The following is a 20,915-nucleotide window of genomic DNA, read 5'->3' as shown; positions in this document are numbered from 1 at the left end:
ACACACTTCACAGCACTCACCAAAGCACATACCCTTCCCAGTGTCCATAACCCCACCCCTCTTCTCCCAACCCCCCTCCCCCCAGCAACCCTCAGTTTGTTTTGTGAGATTAAGAGTCACTTATGGTTTGTCTCCCTCCCAATCCCATCTTGTTTCATTGATTCTTCTCCTACCCACTTAAGCCCCCATGTTGCATCACCACTTCCTCATATCAGGGAGATCATATGATAGTTGTCTTTCTCTGCTTGACTTATTTCGCTAAGCATGATACACTCTAGTTCCATCCATGTTGTCGCAAATGGCAATATTTCATTTCTTTTGATGGCTGCATAGTATTCCATTGTGTATATATACCACTTCTTCTTTATCCATTCATCTGTTGATGGACATCTAGGTTCTTTCCATAGTTTGGCTATTGTGGACATTGCTGCTATAAACATTCGGGTGCACGTGCCCCTTTGGATCACTACGTTTGTATCTTTAGGGTAAATACCCAGTAGTGCAATTGCTGGGTCATAGGGCAGTTCTATTTTCAACATTTTGAGGAAACTCCATGCTGTTTTCCAGAGTGGTTGCACCAGCTTGCATTCCCACCAACAGTGTAGGAGGGTTCCCCTTTCTCCGCATCCTCGCCAGCATCTGTCATTTCCTGACTTGTTGATTTTAGCCATTCTGACTGGTGTGAGGTGATATTTCATTGTGGTTTTGATTTGTGTTTCCCTGATGCCGAGTGATATGGAGCACTTTTTCATGTGTCTGTTGGCCATCTGGATGTCTTCTTTGCAGAAATGTCTGTTCATGTCCTCTGCCCATTTCTTGATTGGATTATTTGTTCTTTGGGTATTGAGTTTGCTAAGTTCTTTATAGATTTTGGACACTAGCCCTTTATCTGATATGTCGTTTGCAAATATCTTCTCCCATTCTGTCAGTTGTCTTTTGATTTTGTTAACTGTTTCCTTTGCTGTGCAGAAGCTTTTGATCTCGATGAAATCCCAATAGTTCATTTTTGCCCTTGCTTCCCTTGCCTTTGGCGATGTTCCTAGGAAGATGTTGCTGCAGCTGAGGTCGAAGAGGTTGCTGCCTGTGTTCTCCTCAAGGATTTTGATGGATTCCTTTCTCACATTGAGGTCCTTCATCCATTTTGAGTCTATTTTCGTGTGTGGTGTAAAGAAATGGTCCAATTTCATTTTTCTGCATGTGGCTGTCCAATTTTCCAAACACCATTTATTGAAGAGGCTGTCTTTTCTCCATTGGACATTCTTTCCTGCTTTGTCGAAGATTAGTTGACCATAGAGTTGAGGGTCTATTTCTGGGCTCTCTATTCTGTTCCATTGATCTATGTGTCTGTTTTTGTGCCAGTACCATGCTGTCTTGATGATGACAGCTTTGTAATAGAGCTTGAAGTCCGGAATTGTGATGCCACCAACTTTGACTTTCTTTTTCAATATCCCTTTGGCTTTTCGAGGTCTTTTCTGGTTCCATATAAATTTTAGGATTATTTGTTCCATTTCTTTGAAAAAAAAATGGATGGTGTTTTGATAGGAATTGCATTAAATGTGTAGATTGCTTTAGGTAGCATAGACATTTTCACAATATTTATTCTTCCAATCCAGGAGCATGGAAAATTTTTCCATTTCTTTGTGTCTTCCTCAATTTCTTTCATGAGTACTTTATGGTTTTTTGAGTATAGATTCTGTGCCTCTTTGGTTAGGTTTATTCCTAGGTATCTTATAGTTTTGAGTGCAATTGTAAATGGGATTGACTCCTTAATTTCTCTTTCTTCTGTCTTGTTGTTGGTGTAGAGCAATGCAACTGATTTCTGTGCATTGATTTTATATCCTGACACTTTACTGAATTCCTGTACAAGTTCTAGTAGTTTTGGAGTGGAGTCTTTTGGGTTTTCCACATATAGTATCATATCATCTGTGAAGAGTGATAGTTTGACTTCTTCTTTGCCGATTTGGATGCCTTTAAATTCCTTTTGTTGTCTGATTGCTGAGGCTAGGACTTCTAGTACTATGTTGAATAGCAGTGGTGATAATGGACATCCCTGCCGTGTTCCTGACCTTAGCGGAAAAGCTTTCAGTTTTTCTCCATTGCGAATAATATTTGCGGTGGATTTTTCATAGATGGCTTTGATGATATTGAGGTATGTGCCCTCTATCCCTACACTTTGAAGAGTTTTGATCAGGAAGGGATGCTGTACTTTGTCAAATGCTTTTTCAGCATCTATTGAGAGTATCATATGGTTCTTGTCCTTTCTTTTATTAATGTATTGTGTCACATTGATTGATTTGTGGATGTTGAACCAACCTTGCAGCCCTGGAATAAATCCCACTTGCTCGTGGTGAATAATCCTTTTAATGTACTGTTGAATCCTATTGGCTAGTATTTTCATGAGAATTTTAGCATCTTTGTTCATCAAGGATATTGGTCTGTAGTTCTCTTTTTTGATGGGATCCTTGTCTGGTTTTGGGATCAAGGTGATGCTGGCCTCATAAAATGAGTTTGGAAGTTTTCCTTCCATTTCTATTTTTTGGAACAGTTTCAGGAGAATAGGAATTAGTTCTTCTTTAAATGTCTGGTAGAATTCCCCTGGGAAGCCGTCTGGCCTTGGGCTTTTGTTTGTTTGGAGATTCTTGATGATTGTTTCAATCTCCTTACTGGTTATAGGTCGGTTCAGGTTTAATATTTCTTCCTGGTTCAGTTGTGGTATTTTATATGTCTCTAGGAATGCATCCATTTCTTCCAGATTGTCAAATTTGTTGGCGTAGAGTTGTTCATAGTATGTTCTTATAATTGTTTGTATTTCTTTGGTGTTAGTTGTGATCTCTCCTCTTTCATTCATGATTTTATTAATTTGGGTCCTTTCTCTTTTCTTTTTGATAAGTCTGGCCAGGGTTTTATCAATTTTATTAATTCTTTCAAAGAACCAGCTCCTAGTTTCATTGATTTGTTCTATTGTTTTTTGGTTTCTATTTCATTGATTTCTGCTCTGATATTTATGATTTCTCTTCTCCTGCTGGATTTAGGGTTTCTTTCTTGTTCTTTCTCCAGCTCCTTTAAGTGTAGGGCTAGGTTGTGTACTTGAGACCTTTCTTGTTTCTTGAGAAAGGCTTGTACCACTATATATTTTCCTGACTGCCTTGTTGTGTCCCACAGATTTTGAACTGTTACGTTTTCCTTATCATTTGTTTCCGTGAATTTTTTCAATTCTTCTTTAATTTCCTGGACAAATTACCCATTCATTCTTTAGAAGGATGCTGTTTAGTCTCCACATATTTGGGTTTTTAAAATTTCCTCTTGTGATTGATTTCTAGCTTCAGAGCCTTGTGGTCTGAAAATATGCAGGGAATAATCCTAATATTTTGATACTGGTTGAGACCTGACTTAGGACTGAGAATGTGATCTATTCTGGAGAATGTTCCATGTGCACTAGAGAAGAATGTGTATTCTGTTGCTTTGGGATGAAATGTTCTGAATATATCTGTGATGTCCATCTGGTCCAGTGTGTCATTTAAGGCCTTTATTTCCTTGTTGATCTTTAGCTTGGATGATCTGTCCATTTCAGTGAGGGGAGTGTTAAAGTCCCCTACTATTATTGTATTATTGTTGATGTGTTTCTTTGATTTTGTTATTAATTGGTTTATATAGTTGGCTGGTCCCACATTAGGGGCATAGATATTTAAAATTGTTAGATCTTCATGTTGGACAGATCCTTTGAGTATGATATTGTGTCCTTCCTCATCTCTTATTATAGTCTTTGGCTTAAAACCTAATTGATATGATGGATTGATTGATGGATTGCCACCCCTGCTTTCTTCTGATGTCCATTAGCATGGTAAATTGTTTTCCACCCCGTCACTTTAAAACTGGAGATGTCCTCGTGTCTAAAATGAGTTTCTTGTAGGCAACATATAGATGGGTTTTGTTTTTTTATCCATTCTGATACCCTGTGTCTTTTGACAGGGGCATTTAGCTCATTAACATTCAGGGTAACTATTGAGAGATATTAAATTAGTGTCATTGTATTGCCTGTAAGGTGACTGTTACTGTATATTGTCTCTGTTCCTTTCTGATATACTACTTTCAGGCTCTCTCTTTGCTTAGAGGACCCCTTTCAATTATTTCCTATAGAGATGGTTTGGTGTTTGCAAGTTCCTTCAGTTTTTGTTTGTCCTGGAAGCTTTTAATCTCTCCTTCTATTTTCAATGATAGCCTAGCTGGATATAGTATTCTTGGCTGCATGTTTTTCTTGTTTAGTGCTCTGAATATATCATGCCAGCTCTTTCTGGCCTGCCAGGTCTCTGTGGATAAGTCTGCTGCCAATCTAATATTTTTACCATTGTATGTTACAGACTTCTTTTCCCGGGCTGCTTTCAGGATTTTCTCTTTGTCACTAAGTCTTGTAAAATTTACTATTAGGTGACAGGGTGTGAGCCTATTCTTATTGATTTTGAGGGGCGTTCTCTGAACCTCCTGAATTTTGATGCTTGTTCCCTTTGCCATATTGGGGACATTCTCCCCAATAATTCTCTCCAGTATACCTTCTGCTCCCCTCTCTCTTTCTTCTTCTTCTGGAATCCCAATTATTCTAATGTTGTTTTGTCTTATGGTGTCACTTATCTCTCAAATTCTCCCCTCATGGTCCAATAGCTGTTTGTCCCTCTTTTTCTCAGCTTCTTTATTCTCTGTCATTTGGTCTTCTATATCGCTAATTCTTTCTTCTGCCTCATTTATCTAGCAGTGAGAGCCTCCATTTTTGTTTGCACCTCATTAATAGCTTTTTTGATTTCAACTTGGTTAGATTTTAGTTCTTTTATTTCTCCAGAAAGGGCTTTTATATCTCCTGAGAAGATTTCTCTAATATCTTCCATGCCTTTTTCAAGCCCGGCTAGAACCTCGAGAATCATCATTCTGAACTCAAGATATGTCATATTACCAATGTCTGTATTGATTAGGTCCCTAGCCTTCAGTGCTGCCTCTTGTTCTTTTTTTTGTGGTGAATTTTCCCATCTTGTCCTTTTGTCCAGATAAGAGTATATGAAGGAGCAAGTAAAATACTAAAAGGGTTGCAAGGACCCCAGGAAAATACGCTTTAACCAAATCAGAAGAGATCCTAAATCATGGGGGGAGGGGAGAAAGGGGATAGAAAGAGGTTCAAAAAAAAGAATTAAAAAAAAACGAATAAAGAAAAAATATAAAAAAGAATATATATATATATATATATTAGATAAACTAGTTAAAAAACGTTAAAAAAGAAAAGGGTAAAAGTTAAAAAATAATTTAGCAGCAGAAGAAAAAAAATGAAAAAGAAAAAGAAAAGAAATTAAATTAACTGCAAGACTAAAGAATCATGGGGAGAAAGCCATGAGTTCCGTGGTTTGCTTTCTCCTCCTCTGTAATTCCGCCGCGCTCCTTTGTATTGGACCTGTACTTCTTGATAGGTGAACTTGGTTCTGGCTGGATTTCTTGTTGATCTTCTGGGAGAGGGGCCTGTTGTAGTGATTCTCAAGTGTCTTTGCCCCAGGTGGAATTGCACTGCCTTTACCAGGGACCGGGCTGAGTAATCAGCTCGGGTTCACTTTCAGGAGCGTTTGTTCCCTGAGCGTTTTCTGTAGAGTTCTGGAGGATGGGAATGAAAATGGCTGCTTCACAGTCTCTGGCCCAGTGGAGCCGAGAGCTCGGGGGCCCACTCCTTTTGGCCCTCAGAGAATAGCGCCCAATTACTCCCATCTCCCTGGCCTCTGGCAGCGCTCGGAGCTCACTGAGCCTGCGACCGGTTCAAGGTAACCCCGAGCTGAGAGCTCCCTCCTCAGCTCTGTCTCTGTAGCCAGCTTCCCCCTTCTAATACCTGCAAGCTCTGCAACACTCAGACACCCCCCCCCGATCCTTCTGTGACTCTGTGGGACCTGGGGCCACGCTGACCCCTCGTGGGCTTCACCCCAGCCTAGGCCACGCTGACCCCGGGTAGGCTTCACCCTGGTTTAGCCTTTGGAGCGATGTCCCTCAGCAGAACAGACTTTTAAAAGTCCTGATTTTGTGCTCTGTTGCTCTGCCGCTTGCCAGGAGCCGGCCCCTCCCCCCACAGTCTATCTTCCCATCACTTTGGATTCACTTCTCCTCAGCCCTACCTTTCAGAAAGTGGTTGATTTTCTGTTTCTAGAATTGCTGTTCTTCTTCTCTTTGATCTCTCGTTGGATTTGTGGGTGTTTGCAATCTTTAGATAAGCTACCTAGCTGATCTCCTGCTACCTGAGGTCGTCTCAGCCTGCTACTTCGCCATCTTGACTGCTCTCTCTAAAAATATTTTTTAAAATTAAAAAACAACAACAACAACTTTCTTTTACTCCTTTTTCTTCCTTGCCTTTACTTAAGCATGGACTTAATGTTTGGTCAAATTCCACATCTTCTCTCTAAATCTTTCTTTGTTTTGTTTCCATTCTTGTCTGGTACAGCATGAAACTTGGGATATGGGTCGTTTCACAGACTCTTCATACCGCACCTTTTTCTTTATCTCAGACCTGGGTGAGCCAGTAATGGAATAAATCAGGCTGCTGCTTCAAAAGGCAGTATAAGCTAAAATGTGATGACTTCACATTTTGTAAATTAGATGTCTCTCTGTTTACCGGGAGTTTAAAAATGAATATCCATAAAAAACAAATTTCTCGCCCATAGACGTTACTCAATTAAATGACCAGAACTATATTAAACTTTCTGCCTTTTCAGTTTATTTTGGCTCTTATGTCATCTGTTAACTTAAAAACGTACTTAATTAACTTTTGGTTATGCGTTTAGTGGTCCACACATTTCATCGCTATAAAATGCTATGAAATAAATAATTGGTATGGAATTAACAGGATGATTCAAGCTCTAGACCTGCTTGGGTATATTTAGTTTTCATTGGGAATGTTAAACTTTCAAGAAAACTATTAGTTCTGGCCACAGTCTTGTATTTTGTCTATTTTATTCTATTTTACTTATTTAGTTCCAAATAACCAGGCTTGACTTTTAAAAAAAAATCTATTAACTTCAACAAAATTAACTTAGTTTTTTAGGTAGGCAGAGCCTTTCTCTAACATCACAGGATATCAGAGCCTTAGTGGAGAAAGACATCACCAGAATGATCTTGCCTAATTTTTAAAAAAAATTTATTATTGACATGTAGTTGACATACAACATTATATTAGTTGCTGATGTGCACCATAGTGGTTTGATAGTTCTAGACCTTACTCGGTGCTCACCACCATAAGTGTAGTCACTCTCTGACCATACAACATCATTACAGTATTACTGATTATATTCCCGACCTGTAATTTTCATCTCTGTGACTTACTTATTTTATAACTGAAAGGTTTTTTTTCCTAGTTTATTTATTTATTTATTTTTATTATGTTCAGTTAGCCAACATGTAGTACATCATGTAGTGTTCAGTGTTCACTGTAGTTGTGTATAACACCCAGAGCTCATCATATCATGTGCCGTCCTTAATACCCAACACCCAGCTACCCTATCCCCTTCCCTCCTCCCTTCTGTTACCCTCTATAATTGGAAGTTTGTACCTCTTAATCCCCTTTATCTGTTTTACTCATCCTCCCACCCACCTCCTCTCTAGCAACCACCAGTTTGCTCTCCATATTTAAGAGTCTGTTCAGTTTTTTGTTTGTTTTTTTAGATTCCACATATAAGTGGAATATATATATTTATATATGTTTATATCTATATCTCTATATATTTATATCTATCTCACATCTTCTTTATTCATTTATTGATGGACACATAGGTAGCTTCAATATCTTGGCTATTGTAAGTCATGCTTCAATAAACATATCTGCATAATCTTTTTAAATTAGTGTTCTTTTTTTTTCCCTTGGGTAAATACCCAGTAGTGGAATAACTGGATCATATGTTATTTCTATTTTTAATTTTTTCAAGAACTCCATCCACAGTGGATGTACTAATTTTTTTTTTAAAGATTTTTATTTATTTATTAGACAGGCAGAGATTACAAGTAGGCTGAGAGGCAGGCAGAGAGAGAAGGAAGCAGGCTCCCTGCTGAGCAGAGAGCCCGATGCGGGGCTCGATCCCAGGACCCTGGGATCATGACCTGAGCCGAAGGCAGAGGCTTTAACCCACTGAGCCACCCAGGTGCCCCTGGATGTACCAATTTATATTCCCATTAGTAGTATACAAGGGTTCCCTTTACTCCACATCTTCATCCACACAAAATGATAATTTCTTGTCTTTTTGGTACTTTGATTGTAGACATTCTGACTGTTTTAAAGTGATATCCCAATGTGTGTTTTTTTTACTAAGTTTTTAATTTTAATTCCAGTATAGTTAACATATAGTGTTATATTCACTATAGTTTTGATTTGCATATTCCTGATGATTAGAGATGTTGAGCGTCTTATCATGTGACTACTTGCCATCTGTATGTCTTCTTTAGAAAATTTTCTATTTGAATCCTCTGCCCATTTTTAAATCAGATTGGAATTTTTTGGGTGTTAAGGTGTTAAGTTCTTTATGCATTTTAGATTATTAACACCTTAGTGGATATACCATTTTCAGATATCTTCCCCCATTCAGTAGATTGCCTGAGAAAACATCTAGAAAAATGTTTCTATGGCTGATGTCAAAGAAATTACTGCCTCTGTTTTCTTCTAGGAGTTTATGGTTTTCATCTCACACTTAGGTCTTTAATCTATTTTGAATTTATTTTTATATATAGTATAAGAAAGTGGTTCAGTTTTATTCTCTTGCATGTAGCTGTCCAGATTTCCCAACACCATTTACTTAAAAGGCTGTCATTTTCCCCATTGTATACTCTTCCCTTTGATATCATAGATTAATTGATCATATAACCATGGGTTTATTTTTGGGTTCTCTATCCTGTTCCATTGATCTGTGTGTCTACTTTTTGTGCCAGCACCATATTGTTTTGATTACTATACCTTTGTGATCTTGCCTAATTTAATCTGCTTGGGACATTAACCCCACAGTTATCATTTCTAGAATCTCATCTGTCATAATTCTGTTATCATCTGATCTTTGCAGAGTTAATTTAAAATATAAAAATATAGAGTAGGTTATTCCTGACTAAATCTTTCTGAGATACTGATCTCTAGAAGAGAACATTAAAATAAAACATATATTGATCAAACAGATAACTGAAGAGTTTTAGATAATTTTCAGTAATACTCTAGTCAGTTTGTAGCTATCTCTAAGATAGCATCAGCTGGTTAGATTTGAATTTTGAAAGAAGAGAACAACTCTGGTAAAAGAAGCTTTTTTTAAAGAAAATGTAATATAATATAATGGATGTTGGCTTGTGATTCCAAAATGAACAATTCTGATTGTAATAAGACCCCCACAAGGAACAAATATGCCAGCAATATATTTAACAACTTCCTAGTTATTATCAGATATTAGAGGAACTAATTATTTGTCAGTAAAAATGAATTTGAAGATCATGTGTTTCCAACATTTTTTTAAAAAGATTTTATTTATTTATTTGACAGACAAGATCACAAGTAGGCAGAGAGGCAGGCAGAGAAAGAGAGAGAGAGGAAGCAGGCTCCCTGCCGAGCAGAGAGCCCGATGCGGGGCTCGATCCCGGGACCCTGGGATCATGACCTGAGCCGAAGGCAGAGGCTTTAACCTACTGAGCCACCCAGGCGCCCCTGTTTCCAACAATTTTGAAAGTATACTAGTATAATAATAATAAGTCTAGAAATTTAAGTGCATGTGGAGAAATGAAGTAGTTATCCTATTTTAAAAATACTTAAGTCCACTCTCACTTAAAAAAAAAAAAACATAGAAAAACCCAAGTTCTGCCATTTGGCAAAATGAACAATGTAATAATTATGTATATGATAAACAGACACATGCAAACATCTACTGGTTTATGTGATTTCTTTTTAGGTTGACTGGTTTGTAGCTTAAAAGCATAATTAAAAAAAAAAAGAAACACACTTCAATCTCTACCTTATATAAAAGTACCAATAGCTCTGCTACACTATGGCACTGCAAACAACCACAAGATTGTATATTAGGTACTCGATAAAAATATTATTCTCAATCAGTTCCATGTTGGCCAGTTACAATGAAGGAGCAGCACCACCACGATTTCAAAATGACAGTGCTATGGCAAACACATCTTGATAGGCTTGAGTTACTACTGTAAGCATTAGATTTAAAGTACTAAGAAAATATATGCTTTCTTAAGTGCTGTGGATTATGTGGAATAATTCTGAACATCTCTTTTACTGCACTTTTAATGAATCAAAATGGAGCTCACTAGATTCTTAACAATGAGCCTGTGGAAAATGTATGTAGAAATACACATTTCAAATACATACTGCATCATTCTTGGGGATAATGATGTGGTAGGCAGTCTTTGGTTTATTGGAGAAAGAACCTCAATTTGGCAGTTCGAGAACATTTCTAATTTGATAGGGGGTCTAAGAACATGGCTTGAAGAATTTAGAGCCTCTCCTGGACATGGAATGCTATTAAAATTGAACTTTTAATCTGTTTAGGGCGTGTAAAATTAAGTTACAGGGTACAAATTCCAGAGGAATTGGTCTTCTCAGCAACATCCTACTTTTTTGTACCTTCCTTTTGTCCCTCTTTCTAAAATCCTGGAAGATGTGAAGCAGAATATTTTCTAATGAGAACAAGTTCTTTTTTTGATTCCACTGGAAGAGCTGCAAAAAAGTATATGATTGAAGAGTATGTGCTAATTATAGTGTAGTCCCATTAGTTTATTTTTGCTTTTGTCTTCCTGGCCTACAGAGATGTATCTAGAAAAATGTTTCTACAGCCTGTGTCAAAGAAATTGCTGCATATGTTTTCTTCTACGGGTTTTGTGGCTTCAGGTTTCACATTTAGGTCTTTCATCCACTTTGAGTTTATTTTTGTGTATGATAAAAGAAAGTGATCCTGTTTCAGGTAGCTGTCCAGTTTTCCCAGTACCATTTAGCTATCTTTTCCCCACTGTCAGTTCTTGAGTCCTTTGTCACTGATGAATTGGCCATAAAAGTGTGGGTTTGCTTTGGGGATCTCTAGCCTAGTGCATCTGTATTTATGCTAGTACCATACTGTTTTGATCACTATGGCTTTGTAGTACTTGAGGTCTGGGATTGTGAGACCTCCAACTTTGTTCTTCTTTCTCAAGATTGTTTTCACGATTGGGGATCTGTTTTGTGGTTCCATACAAAGTTGGGACTATGTCTTCTTGTTCTGTGAAAAATGCTATGGGTGTTTTGATAGGGATTGCATTAAAACTGTAGATTGATTTAGTTAGTATGGACAATTTAACAATATCAGTTCTTCCAACCTGAGCATAGACTATCTATCTTTCCCTGGTTTGTGTCATTTTGTTTCTTTCATCAGTACTTTATAGTTTTCAGAGTACAGGTATTTCACCTCCTTGGTTAAGCTTATTCCTAGATATTTCATTATTTTTGTTGCAGTTGTAAATTAGACTATTTTCCTAATTTCCTTTTCTGCTATTCATTATTATACTTTAAAGAAAGAAAAATATGTGCTAATTTGGAAAATAATGGAAAAATAGAAATAATATAATACAATTCATCTATAGTGTACTACCTAGATAAAACAAATGTGAACATTTACACATACCTGAAAATACACATAAACAAATGCATGCACTCATACATGCAACAGATTTTACAAAATTCAGATCAAACCATATATAATTTTCTCAAATTTATATATAACGTATAGTTTTCCCCTTAATATGGTAAGAGCTCATCACCTTTCCAATATTTGTATGTATTGTATCTGTTTGGTGGAAATACTATGGGTATTGATGTGCTCCTGTCTATTTTGGCAACTCCACATTCAAAGATTGATATCAAACTGGTTAGTCACCACCTATATGCAACAAACATTGCAAACCAGGGCCTGAATTACTGTTCTGTTGCTTTTCAAGACTGAATGAAGCATTAGAGAAAATATGAATAATACAGGTTTACTTTAAAAATATGTCATGTCTGTAGTGTTTATGTCATGAATAGTGTTAAATATTGAGAAAATAATTCTTCTGTTACTCAAGAAATCAAGTACCTTATATAGCAAAGAAATTATTTTATTGAAAAATAAGTGGCATTTAGACTTTTTGTCTTTTTTCTTTTTTTTAACTTTTGCTTTACTTATTAATATTAAATGTAAATATCAACCAGTTTTTATGTAAAAACTTCATTAAGAGAGCTAGTTGTAAAACCTTTATAAGCACACTACTGTCCACTTCCTGCACACCACATCCTTGTCATCACTGAGTATCAGTAATTCTAAAAATCATTTACTTCTTGGCAGATGAAAAGTAGCATGTCATTGTTGAGCAATTTTCCATCTATTTATTGGATATTTGAATTTTTTGTGTGTGCGAGTTATTTACTTTTATTGTTGGTTCATATTTCTATTTAAGTTATAATTCTTATTTTGTTAATTGGAAAGAGTTTTTAAAATATTGAGGATAGTAACTCTACCTTAATATTTGATGAAAATAAATTACTATAAATAAACAAACAAATAAATAATAAAATAAAAATAAATTACTTTAAAAATTACTTAATATTTATGTATTTTGGGGGGCACCTGGATGGCTCAGTTGGTCAAACATCTGCCTTCAGCTCAGGTCCTGATTCCAGAGTCCTGGGATCCAGCCCCATCGGCTCCCTGCTCATGTGTGGGGTCTGCTTCTTCCTCTGTCCCTCCCCTACTTATGTGTGTGCATTCTCTCCCTCACATAAATAAATAAAATCTTTTTTAAAATTTTATGTATTTTTGGTACAATGTTTCTGCCTTTTTTTTTTAAGATTTTATTTATTTACTTGGCAGAGAGAGATCACAAGTAGGCAGAGAGGCAAGCAGAGAGAGAGAGAGAGAGAGAGAGGAGGAAGCAGGCTCCCTGCTGAGCAGAAAGCCCGATGCGGGACCGATCCCAGGACCCTGAGATCATGACCTGAGCCGAAGGCAGCGGCTTAACCCACTGAGCCACCCAGGCGCCCCTGTTTCTGCCTTTTTGAATGTGTGGAAAGCACTCTCCTACTCTACAAGTAGTTAAATGCTCTAGTCTTTCAGCTTTTCTTCTTATGTTGTGTGATAATCCTTATTATGTTTAATTATTCAGTATACATAGGATATATTTTAATATACGTATTTTTGCTAATACACATTTTTTTCCTAATCCCATGTATTGAATGAGCAATTTTTCACTTACTTTTCTGTGTTGTTTCCCTTTTCATTGGCCAAACTCTTCCTTTTAACTAGGATCAGTTTTAGAGCTGTTTGTTAGGTTCCATTGATCATCTGCTAATTTTGGCACAAATGAAAACATTACCTTAAAATCTTCTAGGGCAAGTCTCAGATCTCTCTCTTCCAGAATATTCTTAGGAATTCCTTTCTGTTTCTTTTTCTAATTGTGATGTAAAATATTTTTTATTGGTTCGTAAAACTACATATCCATTAGGACTCAAATAAATTTTTCTTTAAATATACTAGATTGACATCTTTCAATATTCAGATTATTCAGCTAGGATGACGATGAACAATTCCCTTTTCATCTGTCAGGGTTTCCCCTTCCTACAACAACTACCATCACAATTATTTGTTGACTGTTCATTATCTGGCAGCCACTAAGATCAGCAATGGAAAAGCAGTACCCAGCTCTTAGCAGTCTTTTATTCTGTCGGGGGAGGGGAGATTATGTGTCTTATAATTATGTAATATATTAGGAACTCTAAAGAAAAACATAGTAAGTGTCTAAAAAGTGTGGGAAAAAGAATTTTGTAGAAGTATTATTTCTGGATACACAGACAAACATACACACACACACATTTAAATGCATACATACATACAAACATATTTGTCTCTGTGGAAAAAAAATTCTTACCATCTCTTCCAAGTGATTATTGGTATTATGGGGAGGGAAGGGACCTTCCTCCGTGTATCTTTTATCTTGCTGTTTGCTTACATAATAAATTTTCAGTTGGTTTTATTGGTTTTTCTATGTCATAAGATGACATCCGTGAATAACAGAAACATAATTTTGTGTCCTACCTTTGATTACACTTCTAATTCCTGTTTCTAATCCTTTTGCATTGCCTGTAATGTTCAGAAAACATATATAATAATAGCAGTAGTGGTCAAGACTTTTTTTTTTCCTAACTAAACTTTTTGATGATCCTTCTTGGAATTTACTCACAAGTATTATGTTTCAGATAGATATTCTTACTTGTGTTAAAGCCGTAGGTACTCCTTTTTTGCTATAATGTCAGTTGCCTTCCTAAGGAAAATAACAATTTATAAATTCAGTTATTAAAATAATTACTTCATTAGAAAGTAGTTACTAGTTAAGCAATTTTCCAATTTAAATTCATGTTTTCTACCCTGAAGGATAATTAATAATAGTTGTATAATTATAAATATATAGTTATAAAACATAAGCACCAATGAGAAAATCCTGATTTTGGTTACATTTGTCTTTTGTTCTAGTGAAATTATTGTCCTTTGGGAGAACAGATCTTATCTTCTTCTTCCTCTCTACCTCCCTCTTTTCCTTCTTCCCTTTCTCCCTGCTTTCCCTTCCTCCCTGTCTCCTCTCTCCCTAATACTCCTAATATAGTACCGTTTTTTTTCCTCTGGTTGCTGGTTTAATTTCGGATCATATGATAGTGGTGTCTTGAAAGTTTGAGAAAATATCATTTGTAAACTTTGTGTGATTTAAAAAATCTTTCTCACAGGTAATACATAATGATTTCAAATTTTTCTAGGCAATTGGCTTTTTTCTCCTACTTCCTTTTTAGCTTAGGTTCCCCTAAAATCTTCTTGGGGGTAGTGCCTTGGGAGTTTAACAGTAGGGACTGTGGGGCCAGTTTTCTCTTCTAGTTCCAGAGCTGCCACCACCAGCTGTTTCACCTCAGGTGAATTACTTAACATTTCAGTGTCTGAGTTTCCTTATGAATGAACTACCCTCCTTAGCATATACTTTTGTCAAGAATTCAACAGTTTAATAGATTTAAAGGTCTTAGCACACTGTCTGGCACTAGATAAGCACTCAAAATATGTTAGCTGTCATTAACTATTTCTAAAATCCCCATATTTATTGGAGATCAATATGAATAGTGCTTTCCTACTTAAGAGACCTGTTATTTGGAAACATCCCTTTTATCATATGTCTAATTTTTATTCTCATTTTTATAAATTTATCAGAATTTATAAATTCATAAATTCATAAATTTACCAGAAGTTACATATTGTATGTTATGTATTTTGACTTCATGTGGCTCTCCCAGTCAAAAAAAGAGTGATCTCCTCATATTAATAACTTAGAAATATATAGTATAGAAATTAGATAATTTGTTGATTTTTGCAATGTATCATTTTGCCTTTTTCTGACTAGCTTATGACTGAGTCAGAAGATATGAATTTATAGTTTTAATACTTTTAAGGCAATGGTCATATTTTTGTCATTTTTGAAATTATGTTCAATTAAATTACTGATTCCAAATTCACCTTAGTTATTTAGAATGGTTTGTGTATTTGGGGGATGGAAGAGATTTCATTGGGCAATCTCAGTAGTTAACTTTCTGTTATTTCTAATTGGTTGTGTTGAGGCCCAGGACTGTGTACATCATTATTTAAGTGTTTTGGCAATTTCTGAGATTTTGCCTGACTTACTATACTTTTAAAATGTTTTATATATGCAACAAAGAAAAATGTATGCTTTGCTATTTGTAATCCACATCAATATGATGAAATAAGTGTTTTATTAATTCTATAACCCAAATCACCTATTTCATTGTACTTTATGTGTGTGCTTACTTGAGTCATCAAAGGCTGACGGAGATATATTATTCTCTCCCACAAATATTGAGTTTCTGTCATTTTCTCTTTGAATTTCTAATAAGTTTGTGCTCTACATTTCTAAGTTATGCTATTGGGCCTTACAGAGCCATTACTGTTATATTTTCATTTTGGATTATGTTCAGTCGTGTACGAGTAAATGTTTAACAACCAAGTCTCTGTGGGAAGGCAGGCAGGGGAGGTCTGATTTGAAATATTAGCCAGATTCTAAGCTATCATAGCCAATTTCAAGTTACATATGTGATATCATGAATGTGACGTTGAGAAGAAAAGCGTATGATGGATTCTTGTGAATTGACCTTCAACATGACACTGAATATCTTTTCTCAACACAAATCATCATGATCGTCCTGATTTTTTCCATAATTTTATATTTCTGATATTAATACTGCCATTTAAAATTACTAGATAGGGGCACCTGGATGGCTCAGTTGGTTAAGTGTTTGCCTTCTGCTCAGGTCATGATCCCAGCGTCCTGGGATGGAGCCCTGAATCAGACTCCCTGCTTTCTCCCTCTCCCTTTGCTCCTCCCCTTGCTCATGCTCTCTCTTGCTTAAGTTCTTTCTTGCCCGTGCTCTCTGTCTGTCAAATATATAAACTCTTCTAAAAATAGAAAAATAAATAAAATTTCAAGTTTGCCTGATACATCTTTATCCAATAATCGTTTTATACTTTCTAATTACTGTGAAATTTTTTAGAAGTAGGTAGTATATATCATGGCCTTTTATTAGTGTCAGAGATGTTTTGAGTTTTATCCATTTGCATTTATTATGATAATTGGGATGTTTGATATTCTTCCTGTAGTTTTTAATATTTTTTAATTTAATAAGTATTTTTCCTTTACTTATTTTCCTATGAGAGTTGTGTTTTTGTTTTTGTTTTGTTTTTTTTTAAGATTTTATTTATTTGTCAGAGAGAGAGAGAGGGAGAGAGAGCGAGCACAGGCAGACAGAATGGCAGGCAGAGGCAGAGGGAGAAGCAGGCTCCCTGCTGAGCAAGGAGCCCGATGTGGGACTCGATCCTAGGACGCTGGGATCATGACCTGAGCCGAAGGCAGTCGCTTAACCAACTGAGCCACCCGGGCGTCCCGAGAGTTGTGTTTTGTTTTCTTTTTATCTTTTCCAGTACTATTCAGTTTTACCTTGACTTTTATTCAATTGAATGTTAATTTTTTAAATAACATTGAACTATATTGTCTATGTAGCAAAATAAAATGTGAGCCATCTCGCTATTTATTCCCAAATATTTAACTATTTTAATTATATTCACATATATGCATATATAAAATAAATAAAACATTATAATTAATATTTTAATTATATCTATCATATCTTATAAAGAACATGCAGTTGTTTTTTTAAACACAACTTAAGTATTATATCTTGTCCCAGATAATTTAAATTCATTCCACATTTATTGTGATTTCTACTTTTGTATTTTGTATTTTGTTTGTTGCACTTGTAATTTTTATACTGTTTCTTTTTTCTTTTATTTTTTCTAAGTTCTACTTTCTATGTTTCTATATTCTATATTTCTGTATTCTATGGAAATATTCTATATTAAAATTATTTTTCTAAATTTATGAACAGTTACATTCTCTATTCAACTAAAAGTTAATCAATATCAACTTCTGATTTCCTGCCTTAGGAAATTAATAAAGTCCAAGTTTAACTTCCTCTAGTAAACAAAAAAACTTGACAAAGCATGTGAAGTCACTGTTTTCAGATACTGGCAAATGAGCAGAGTAGGACTGTGATCCCAGGGAGAAGATAAACAAATGAGTTTAGCCTGAAGGTTGCCCCAGCTTTCTGCCCAGAGCCAATTCCCAGTGGGGCACAGGGAAGGAAATCCCTGACAGTGCCCAGGGGTCTCATTTACTTGAGGAGACAGATTGGCACTCAGGAAGATGAAGTTAGCTAGAATGTGAGAGGAAAAGAACTGGAAAGAAGGGAACTATGCAAGAAAATAAGTGGGAGAGTCTCAACATGGCTTGGGGTTCCTTTAAGTCCTTGTGAAGATTCATCTGCACGTGTATAGTATGAGGCCAGGCAAAGAATGACTGGGAAACATACATCTGATACATAATCCAGCAGTTACACTCATAGCCCTAGATAGAAATCACCTCAAATGTCCATCAACAGAGAATGGATTAACAAACTGTGATCTGTCTGTGCATTGGAGTACAAGTCAGAAATAAGTAAGAACACATTACTGATAGATGCAACAACATGGATGAATTAAAAACATACATTTAGCAAAAGAAGCCAGACATGAAAGAGTACATGCTCTATGATTCCTGATTCCATTTATAAGGAACTATAGAAAAGATACCTAATTTCTAATGACAGAAAGTAGGCCGGTAGTTGAGTGTGCTAGGTGTGTGAGATTGACTGGGAAGGGGCAAAAGGAGCATATTTTGGTGAGAGAAATACTCTTTATCGTAATGGTGGTGGTGGTTTCACAGGTGTTCATAGTTCTCAATATTTGGAAAAAATTTACACTTAAAATGGGCACACTTTATGTACTCATCCCTTAACTGACCAAGACAAAATTAGACCACCCTCTCTTTTAAGCTCTTGGCAGATTTTATTGAACTTTTCTATCCTTTCTTACTCAACGAAGACAATACTAATTGTAAAGCCCTTCCCCTGCTTTCACTCTCATCTTTACCCACGTCTGTGAAAATTACTTGGAAATCTTTTCCTCAAAGGTCATGAAACTGATTTCATCTTGTGCCTTTGTTTACTTTAAACTAGCATCTGACAACTCTGACATCAAATACTATTTAGAGTTAACTATAACTTGTATTGATTTATCTGGCTGTTATTGTTCCTTGCAGTCCAAATCCACATTATTATTTCACTTTTAAGTACTATTAGTTCAACTGTTCAGTTACCACAGTCATTATTATTTTTAAGGTTAGTAACTGTTTTTAATTTCTAAGCACTTGGGTTGTCTTGCCTTTCTTACTCATATCAGTATATAGTTGCTTTCTGTTTGTGATAAATGACTGAATATTTCTGGAGATACAAATTTAACTAATTTAAAATTGTCTTCTATTTCCTACATTACATTTGTTTTCTTAGGATATTTTCTCCTCTCATGATTCAGAGTCTTAATTCTAGTGTTTCTTGTTTTTTGTTAAATTTATTTTATTTTTATTTTCCCCAAAGTACAGTTGTTCTTGCTTGTCTATTTTGTTGATGTTTATAAATAAATATCTGAAGTGCTAAAGTGATCACTATTGGCAATAGCAGTGACTTCCTCAACAAAACTAAATATTTACTCTCTCAGACCCGTGAATACAAAATTTCATGAAAAGCTCCCAAGACATGATACATATGTGGGTAAAGATGCATCGGGATGCGCGCCTTGTGGCTTTAGAAGTTCCTTGTTCAGGCAGCAGAAGCAGGTTACCAGATGGGATACTCTTTGTTTTGAGACTCAGTCTTTGGGCTTTAGCTGAGATTAAAGCCTAGATTCTTCAAGAAAGGGATGAATGCTGTTGTTTAAAATGGAAAATGTGCAGATTCACTAAAACAAATATTGTACTTGTAGAAGCGTATTTTCCAAAAAATGTTAAAACAGGTATGCAAGGATGTATGCTCTAGAATATTTATCACACTATTATTATAAAAATGAATACAGTGGAATATATGTGCTCCATATCTTCTTTATTCAGTGGATACTTGCACTGCTTCCATAATCTTGGCTATTGTAAATAAAGCTGTGGTAAACAGAGGGGTGTATATATCTTCACAGTAGTGGTTTCATTTACTTTGGGTATTCTCAGTAGTGGAATTACTGGATTATAGGGTTTTCTATTTTTAACTTTTTGAGATACCTTCATACTGTTTTCTGCAGTGGCTGCACCAATTTACATTCCCACCAAGACTATACAAGGGTTCCTTTTACTCCAGGTCTTTGCCAACACTTGTTATTTCTTGTCTTTTTGAGTTTTGCCATTCTAACAGGTATGAGCAATACCTTATTGTGGTCTTGATTTGCATTTCCCTGATGATTAATGATGTTGAGCATCTTTTCATGTGTCTGTTGGCCATCTGTATGTCTTCTTTGGAGAAATGTCCGTTCATGTCTTCTGCCCATTTTAATATTTTTGGTGTTCAGCTGTATGTATATTTTCTTTATATTTTTTGGATATTAACTACTTCTTGGACATATCACTTGCAGATATCTTCTTCCATTCAGTAGGTTGCCTTTTGTTGATGGTTTCCTTCAGTATGCAAAAGCTTTTCATTTTGGTGTAATCTCAATAGTTTAGAAGAATAATGCCCATCACAATTTTTCAAGTGAAAAAAAGCAACAACTTGCAAAGCAGTATATTAAGATAGAATTCTGTAAAAATAATATACAAAATAATTATCTACTTTATATGTAAAAGTACTATATAAGATAATGATATAATTATAGATATACATGCTTTACATATACATACATATATACAGTCTATACATGCTCTGTATACATATATACATGTATTTGTATGTCTGTTTGTATATGTATGCATGTTCTTATATACAGTTCTGAAAAGATAGAAACCAAACCATTTTTTGGGATACATTTTTTGGTGACAGAGTGTTTAAGTGGGGAATTTGTGACTTGAGTTACATACATTTTCCTATTTTTTATGTATTTTTCTCAGTGAGAGTGTATTTTGATAGTTAAATAAGTGATTTAAAAAGATTAAAGCAGTGTCTTGTGACACTACCAATAACCTGAGGAAATTAGTATGATTTACTTTTAATTCTCTCTTAGAAATTATGTTTTTTTTTGAAAATTTTAGATCTGGATTAATGTCAATTAATACCTTTTACATTATATTTTTGTCTCTCAAAAATATTTCTGGCTTCTGCATTATATCTTGTGTTTGGTAATACAAAATAATTTTTAACACATATTGATTGCAACACTGACTTTAGTATTCAGAATCATAACATCTAAAAAATATTATCCAATATCCTATTTCCCTTTTTTGCCTTTATAATTTTCATTTATCTTTCA

General features: G+C 35.4%; 1 long non-coding RNA gene across 1 annotated transcript; it reads left to right on the top strand.

Annotated features, from left to right (window-relative positions):
• The first annotated feature begins 358 nt into the window (after window positions 1-358).
• Window positions 359-19,724, top strand: LOC116577351. Its single transcript, XR_004280492.1, has 3 exons — window positions 359-378; window positions 17,800-17,804; window positions 19,576-19,724. It is a non-coding gene; the product is annotated as an uncharacterized LOC116577351 (long non-coding RNA).
• Window positions 19,725-20,915: the final 1,191 nt, after the last annotated feature.

The sequence above is a fragment of the Mustela erminea genome, chromosome 18, assembly GCF_009829155.1.
Source record: "Mustela erminea isolate mMusErm1 chromosome 18, mMusErm1.Pri, whole genome shotgun sequence".
In the NCBI taxonomy this organism is placed as follows: domain Eukaryota; kingdom Metazoa; phylum Chordata; class Mammalia; order Carnivora; family Mustelidae; genus Mustela; species Mustela erminea.
This window is presented reverse-complemented; position numbering and strand designations above follow the sequence as displayed.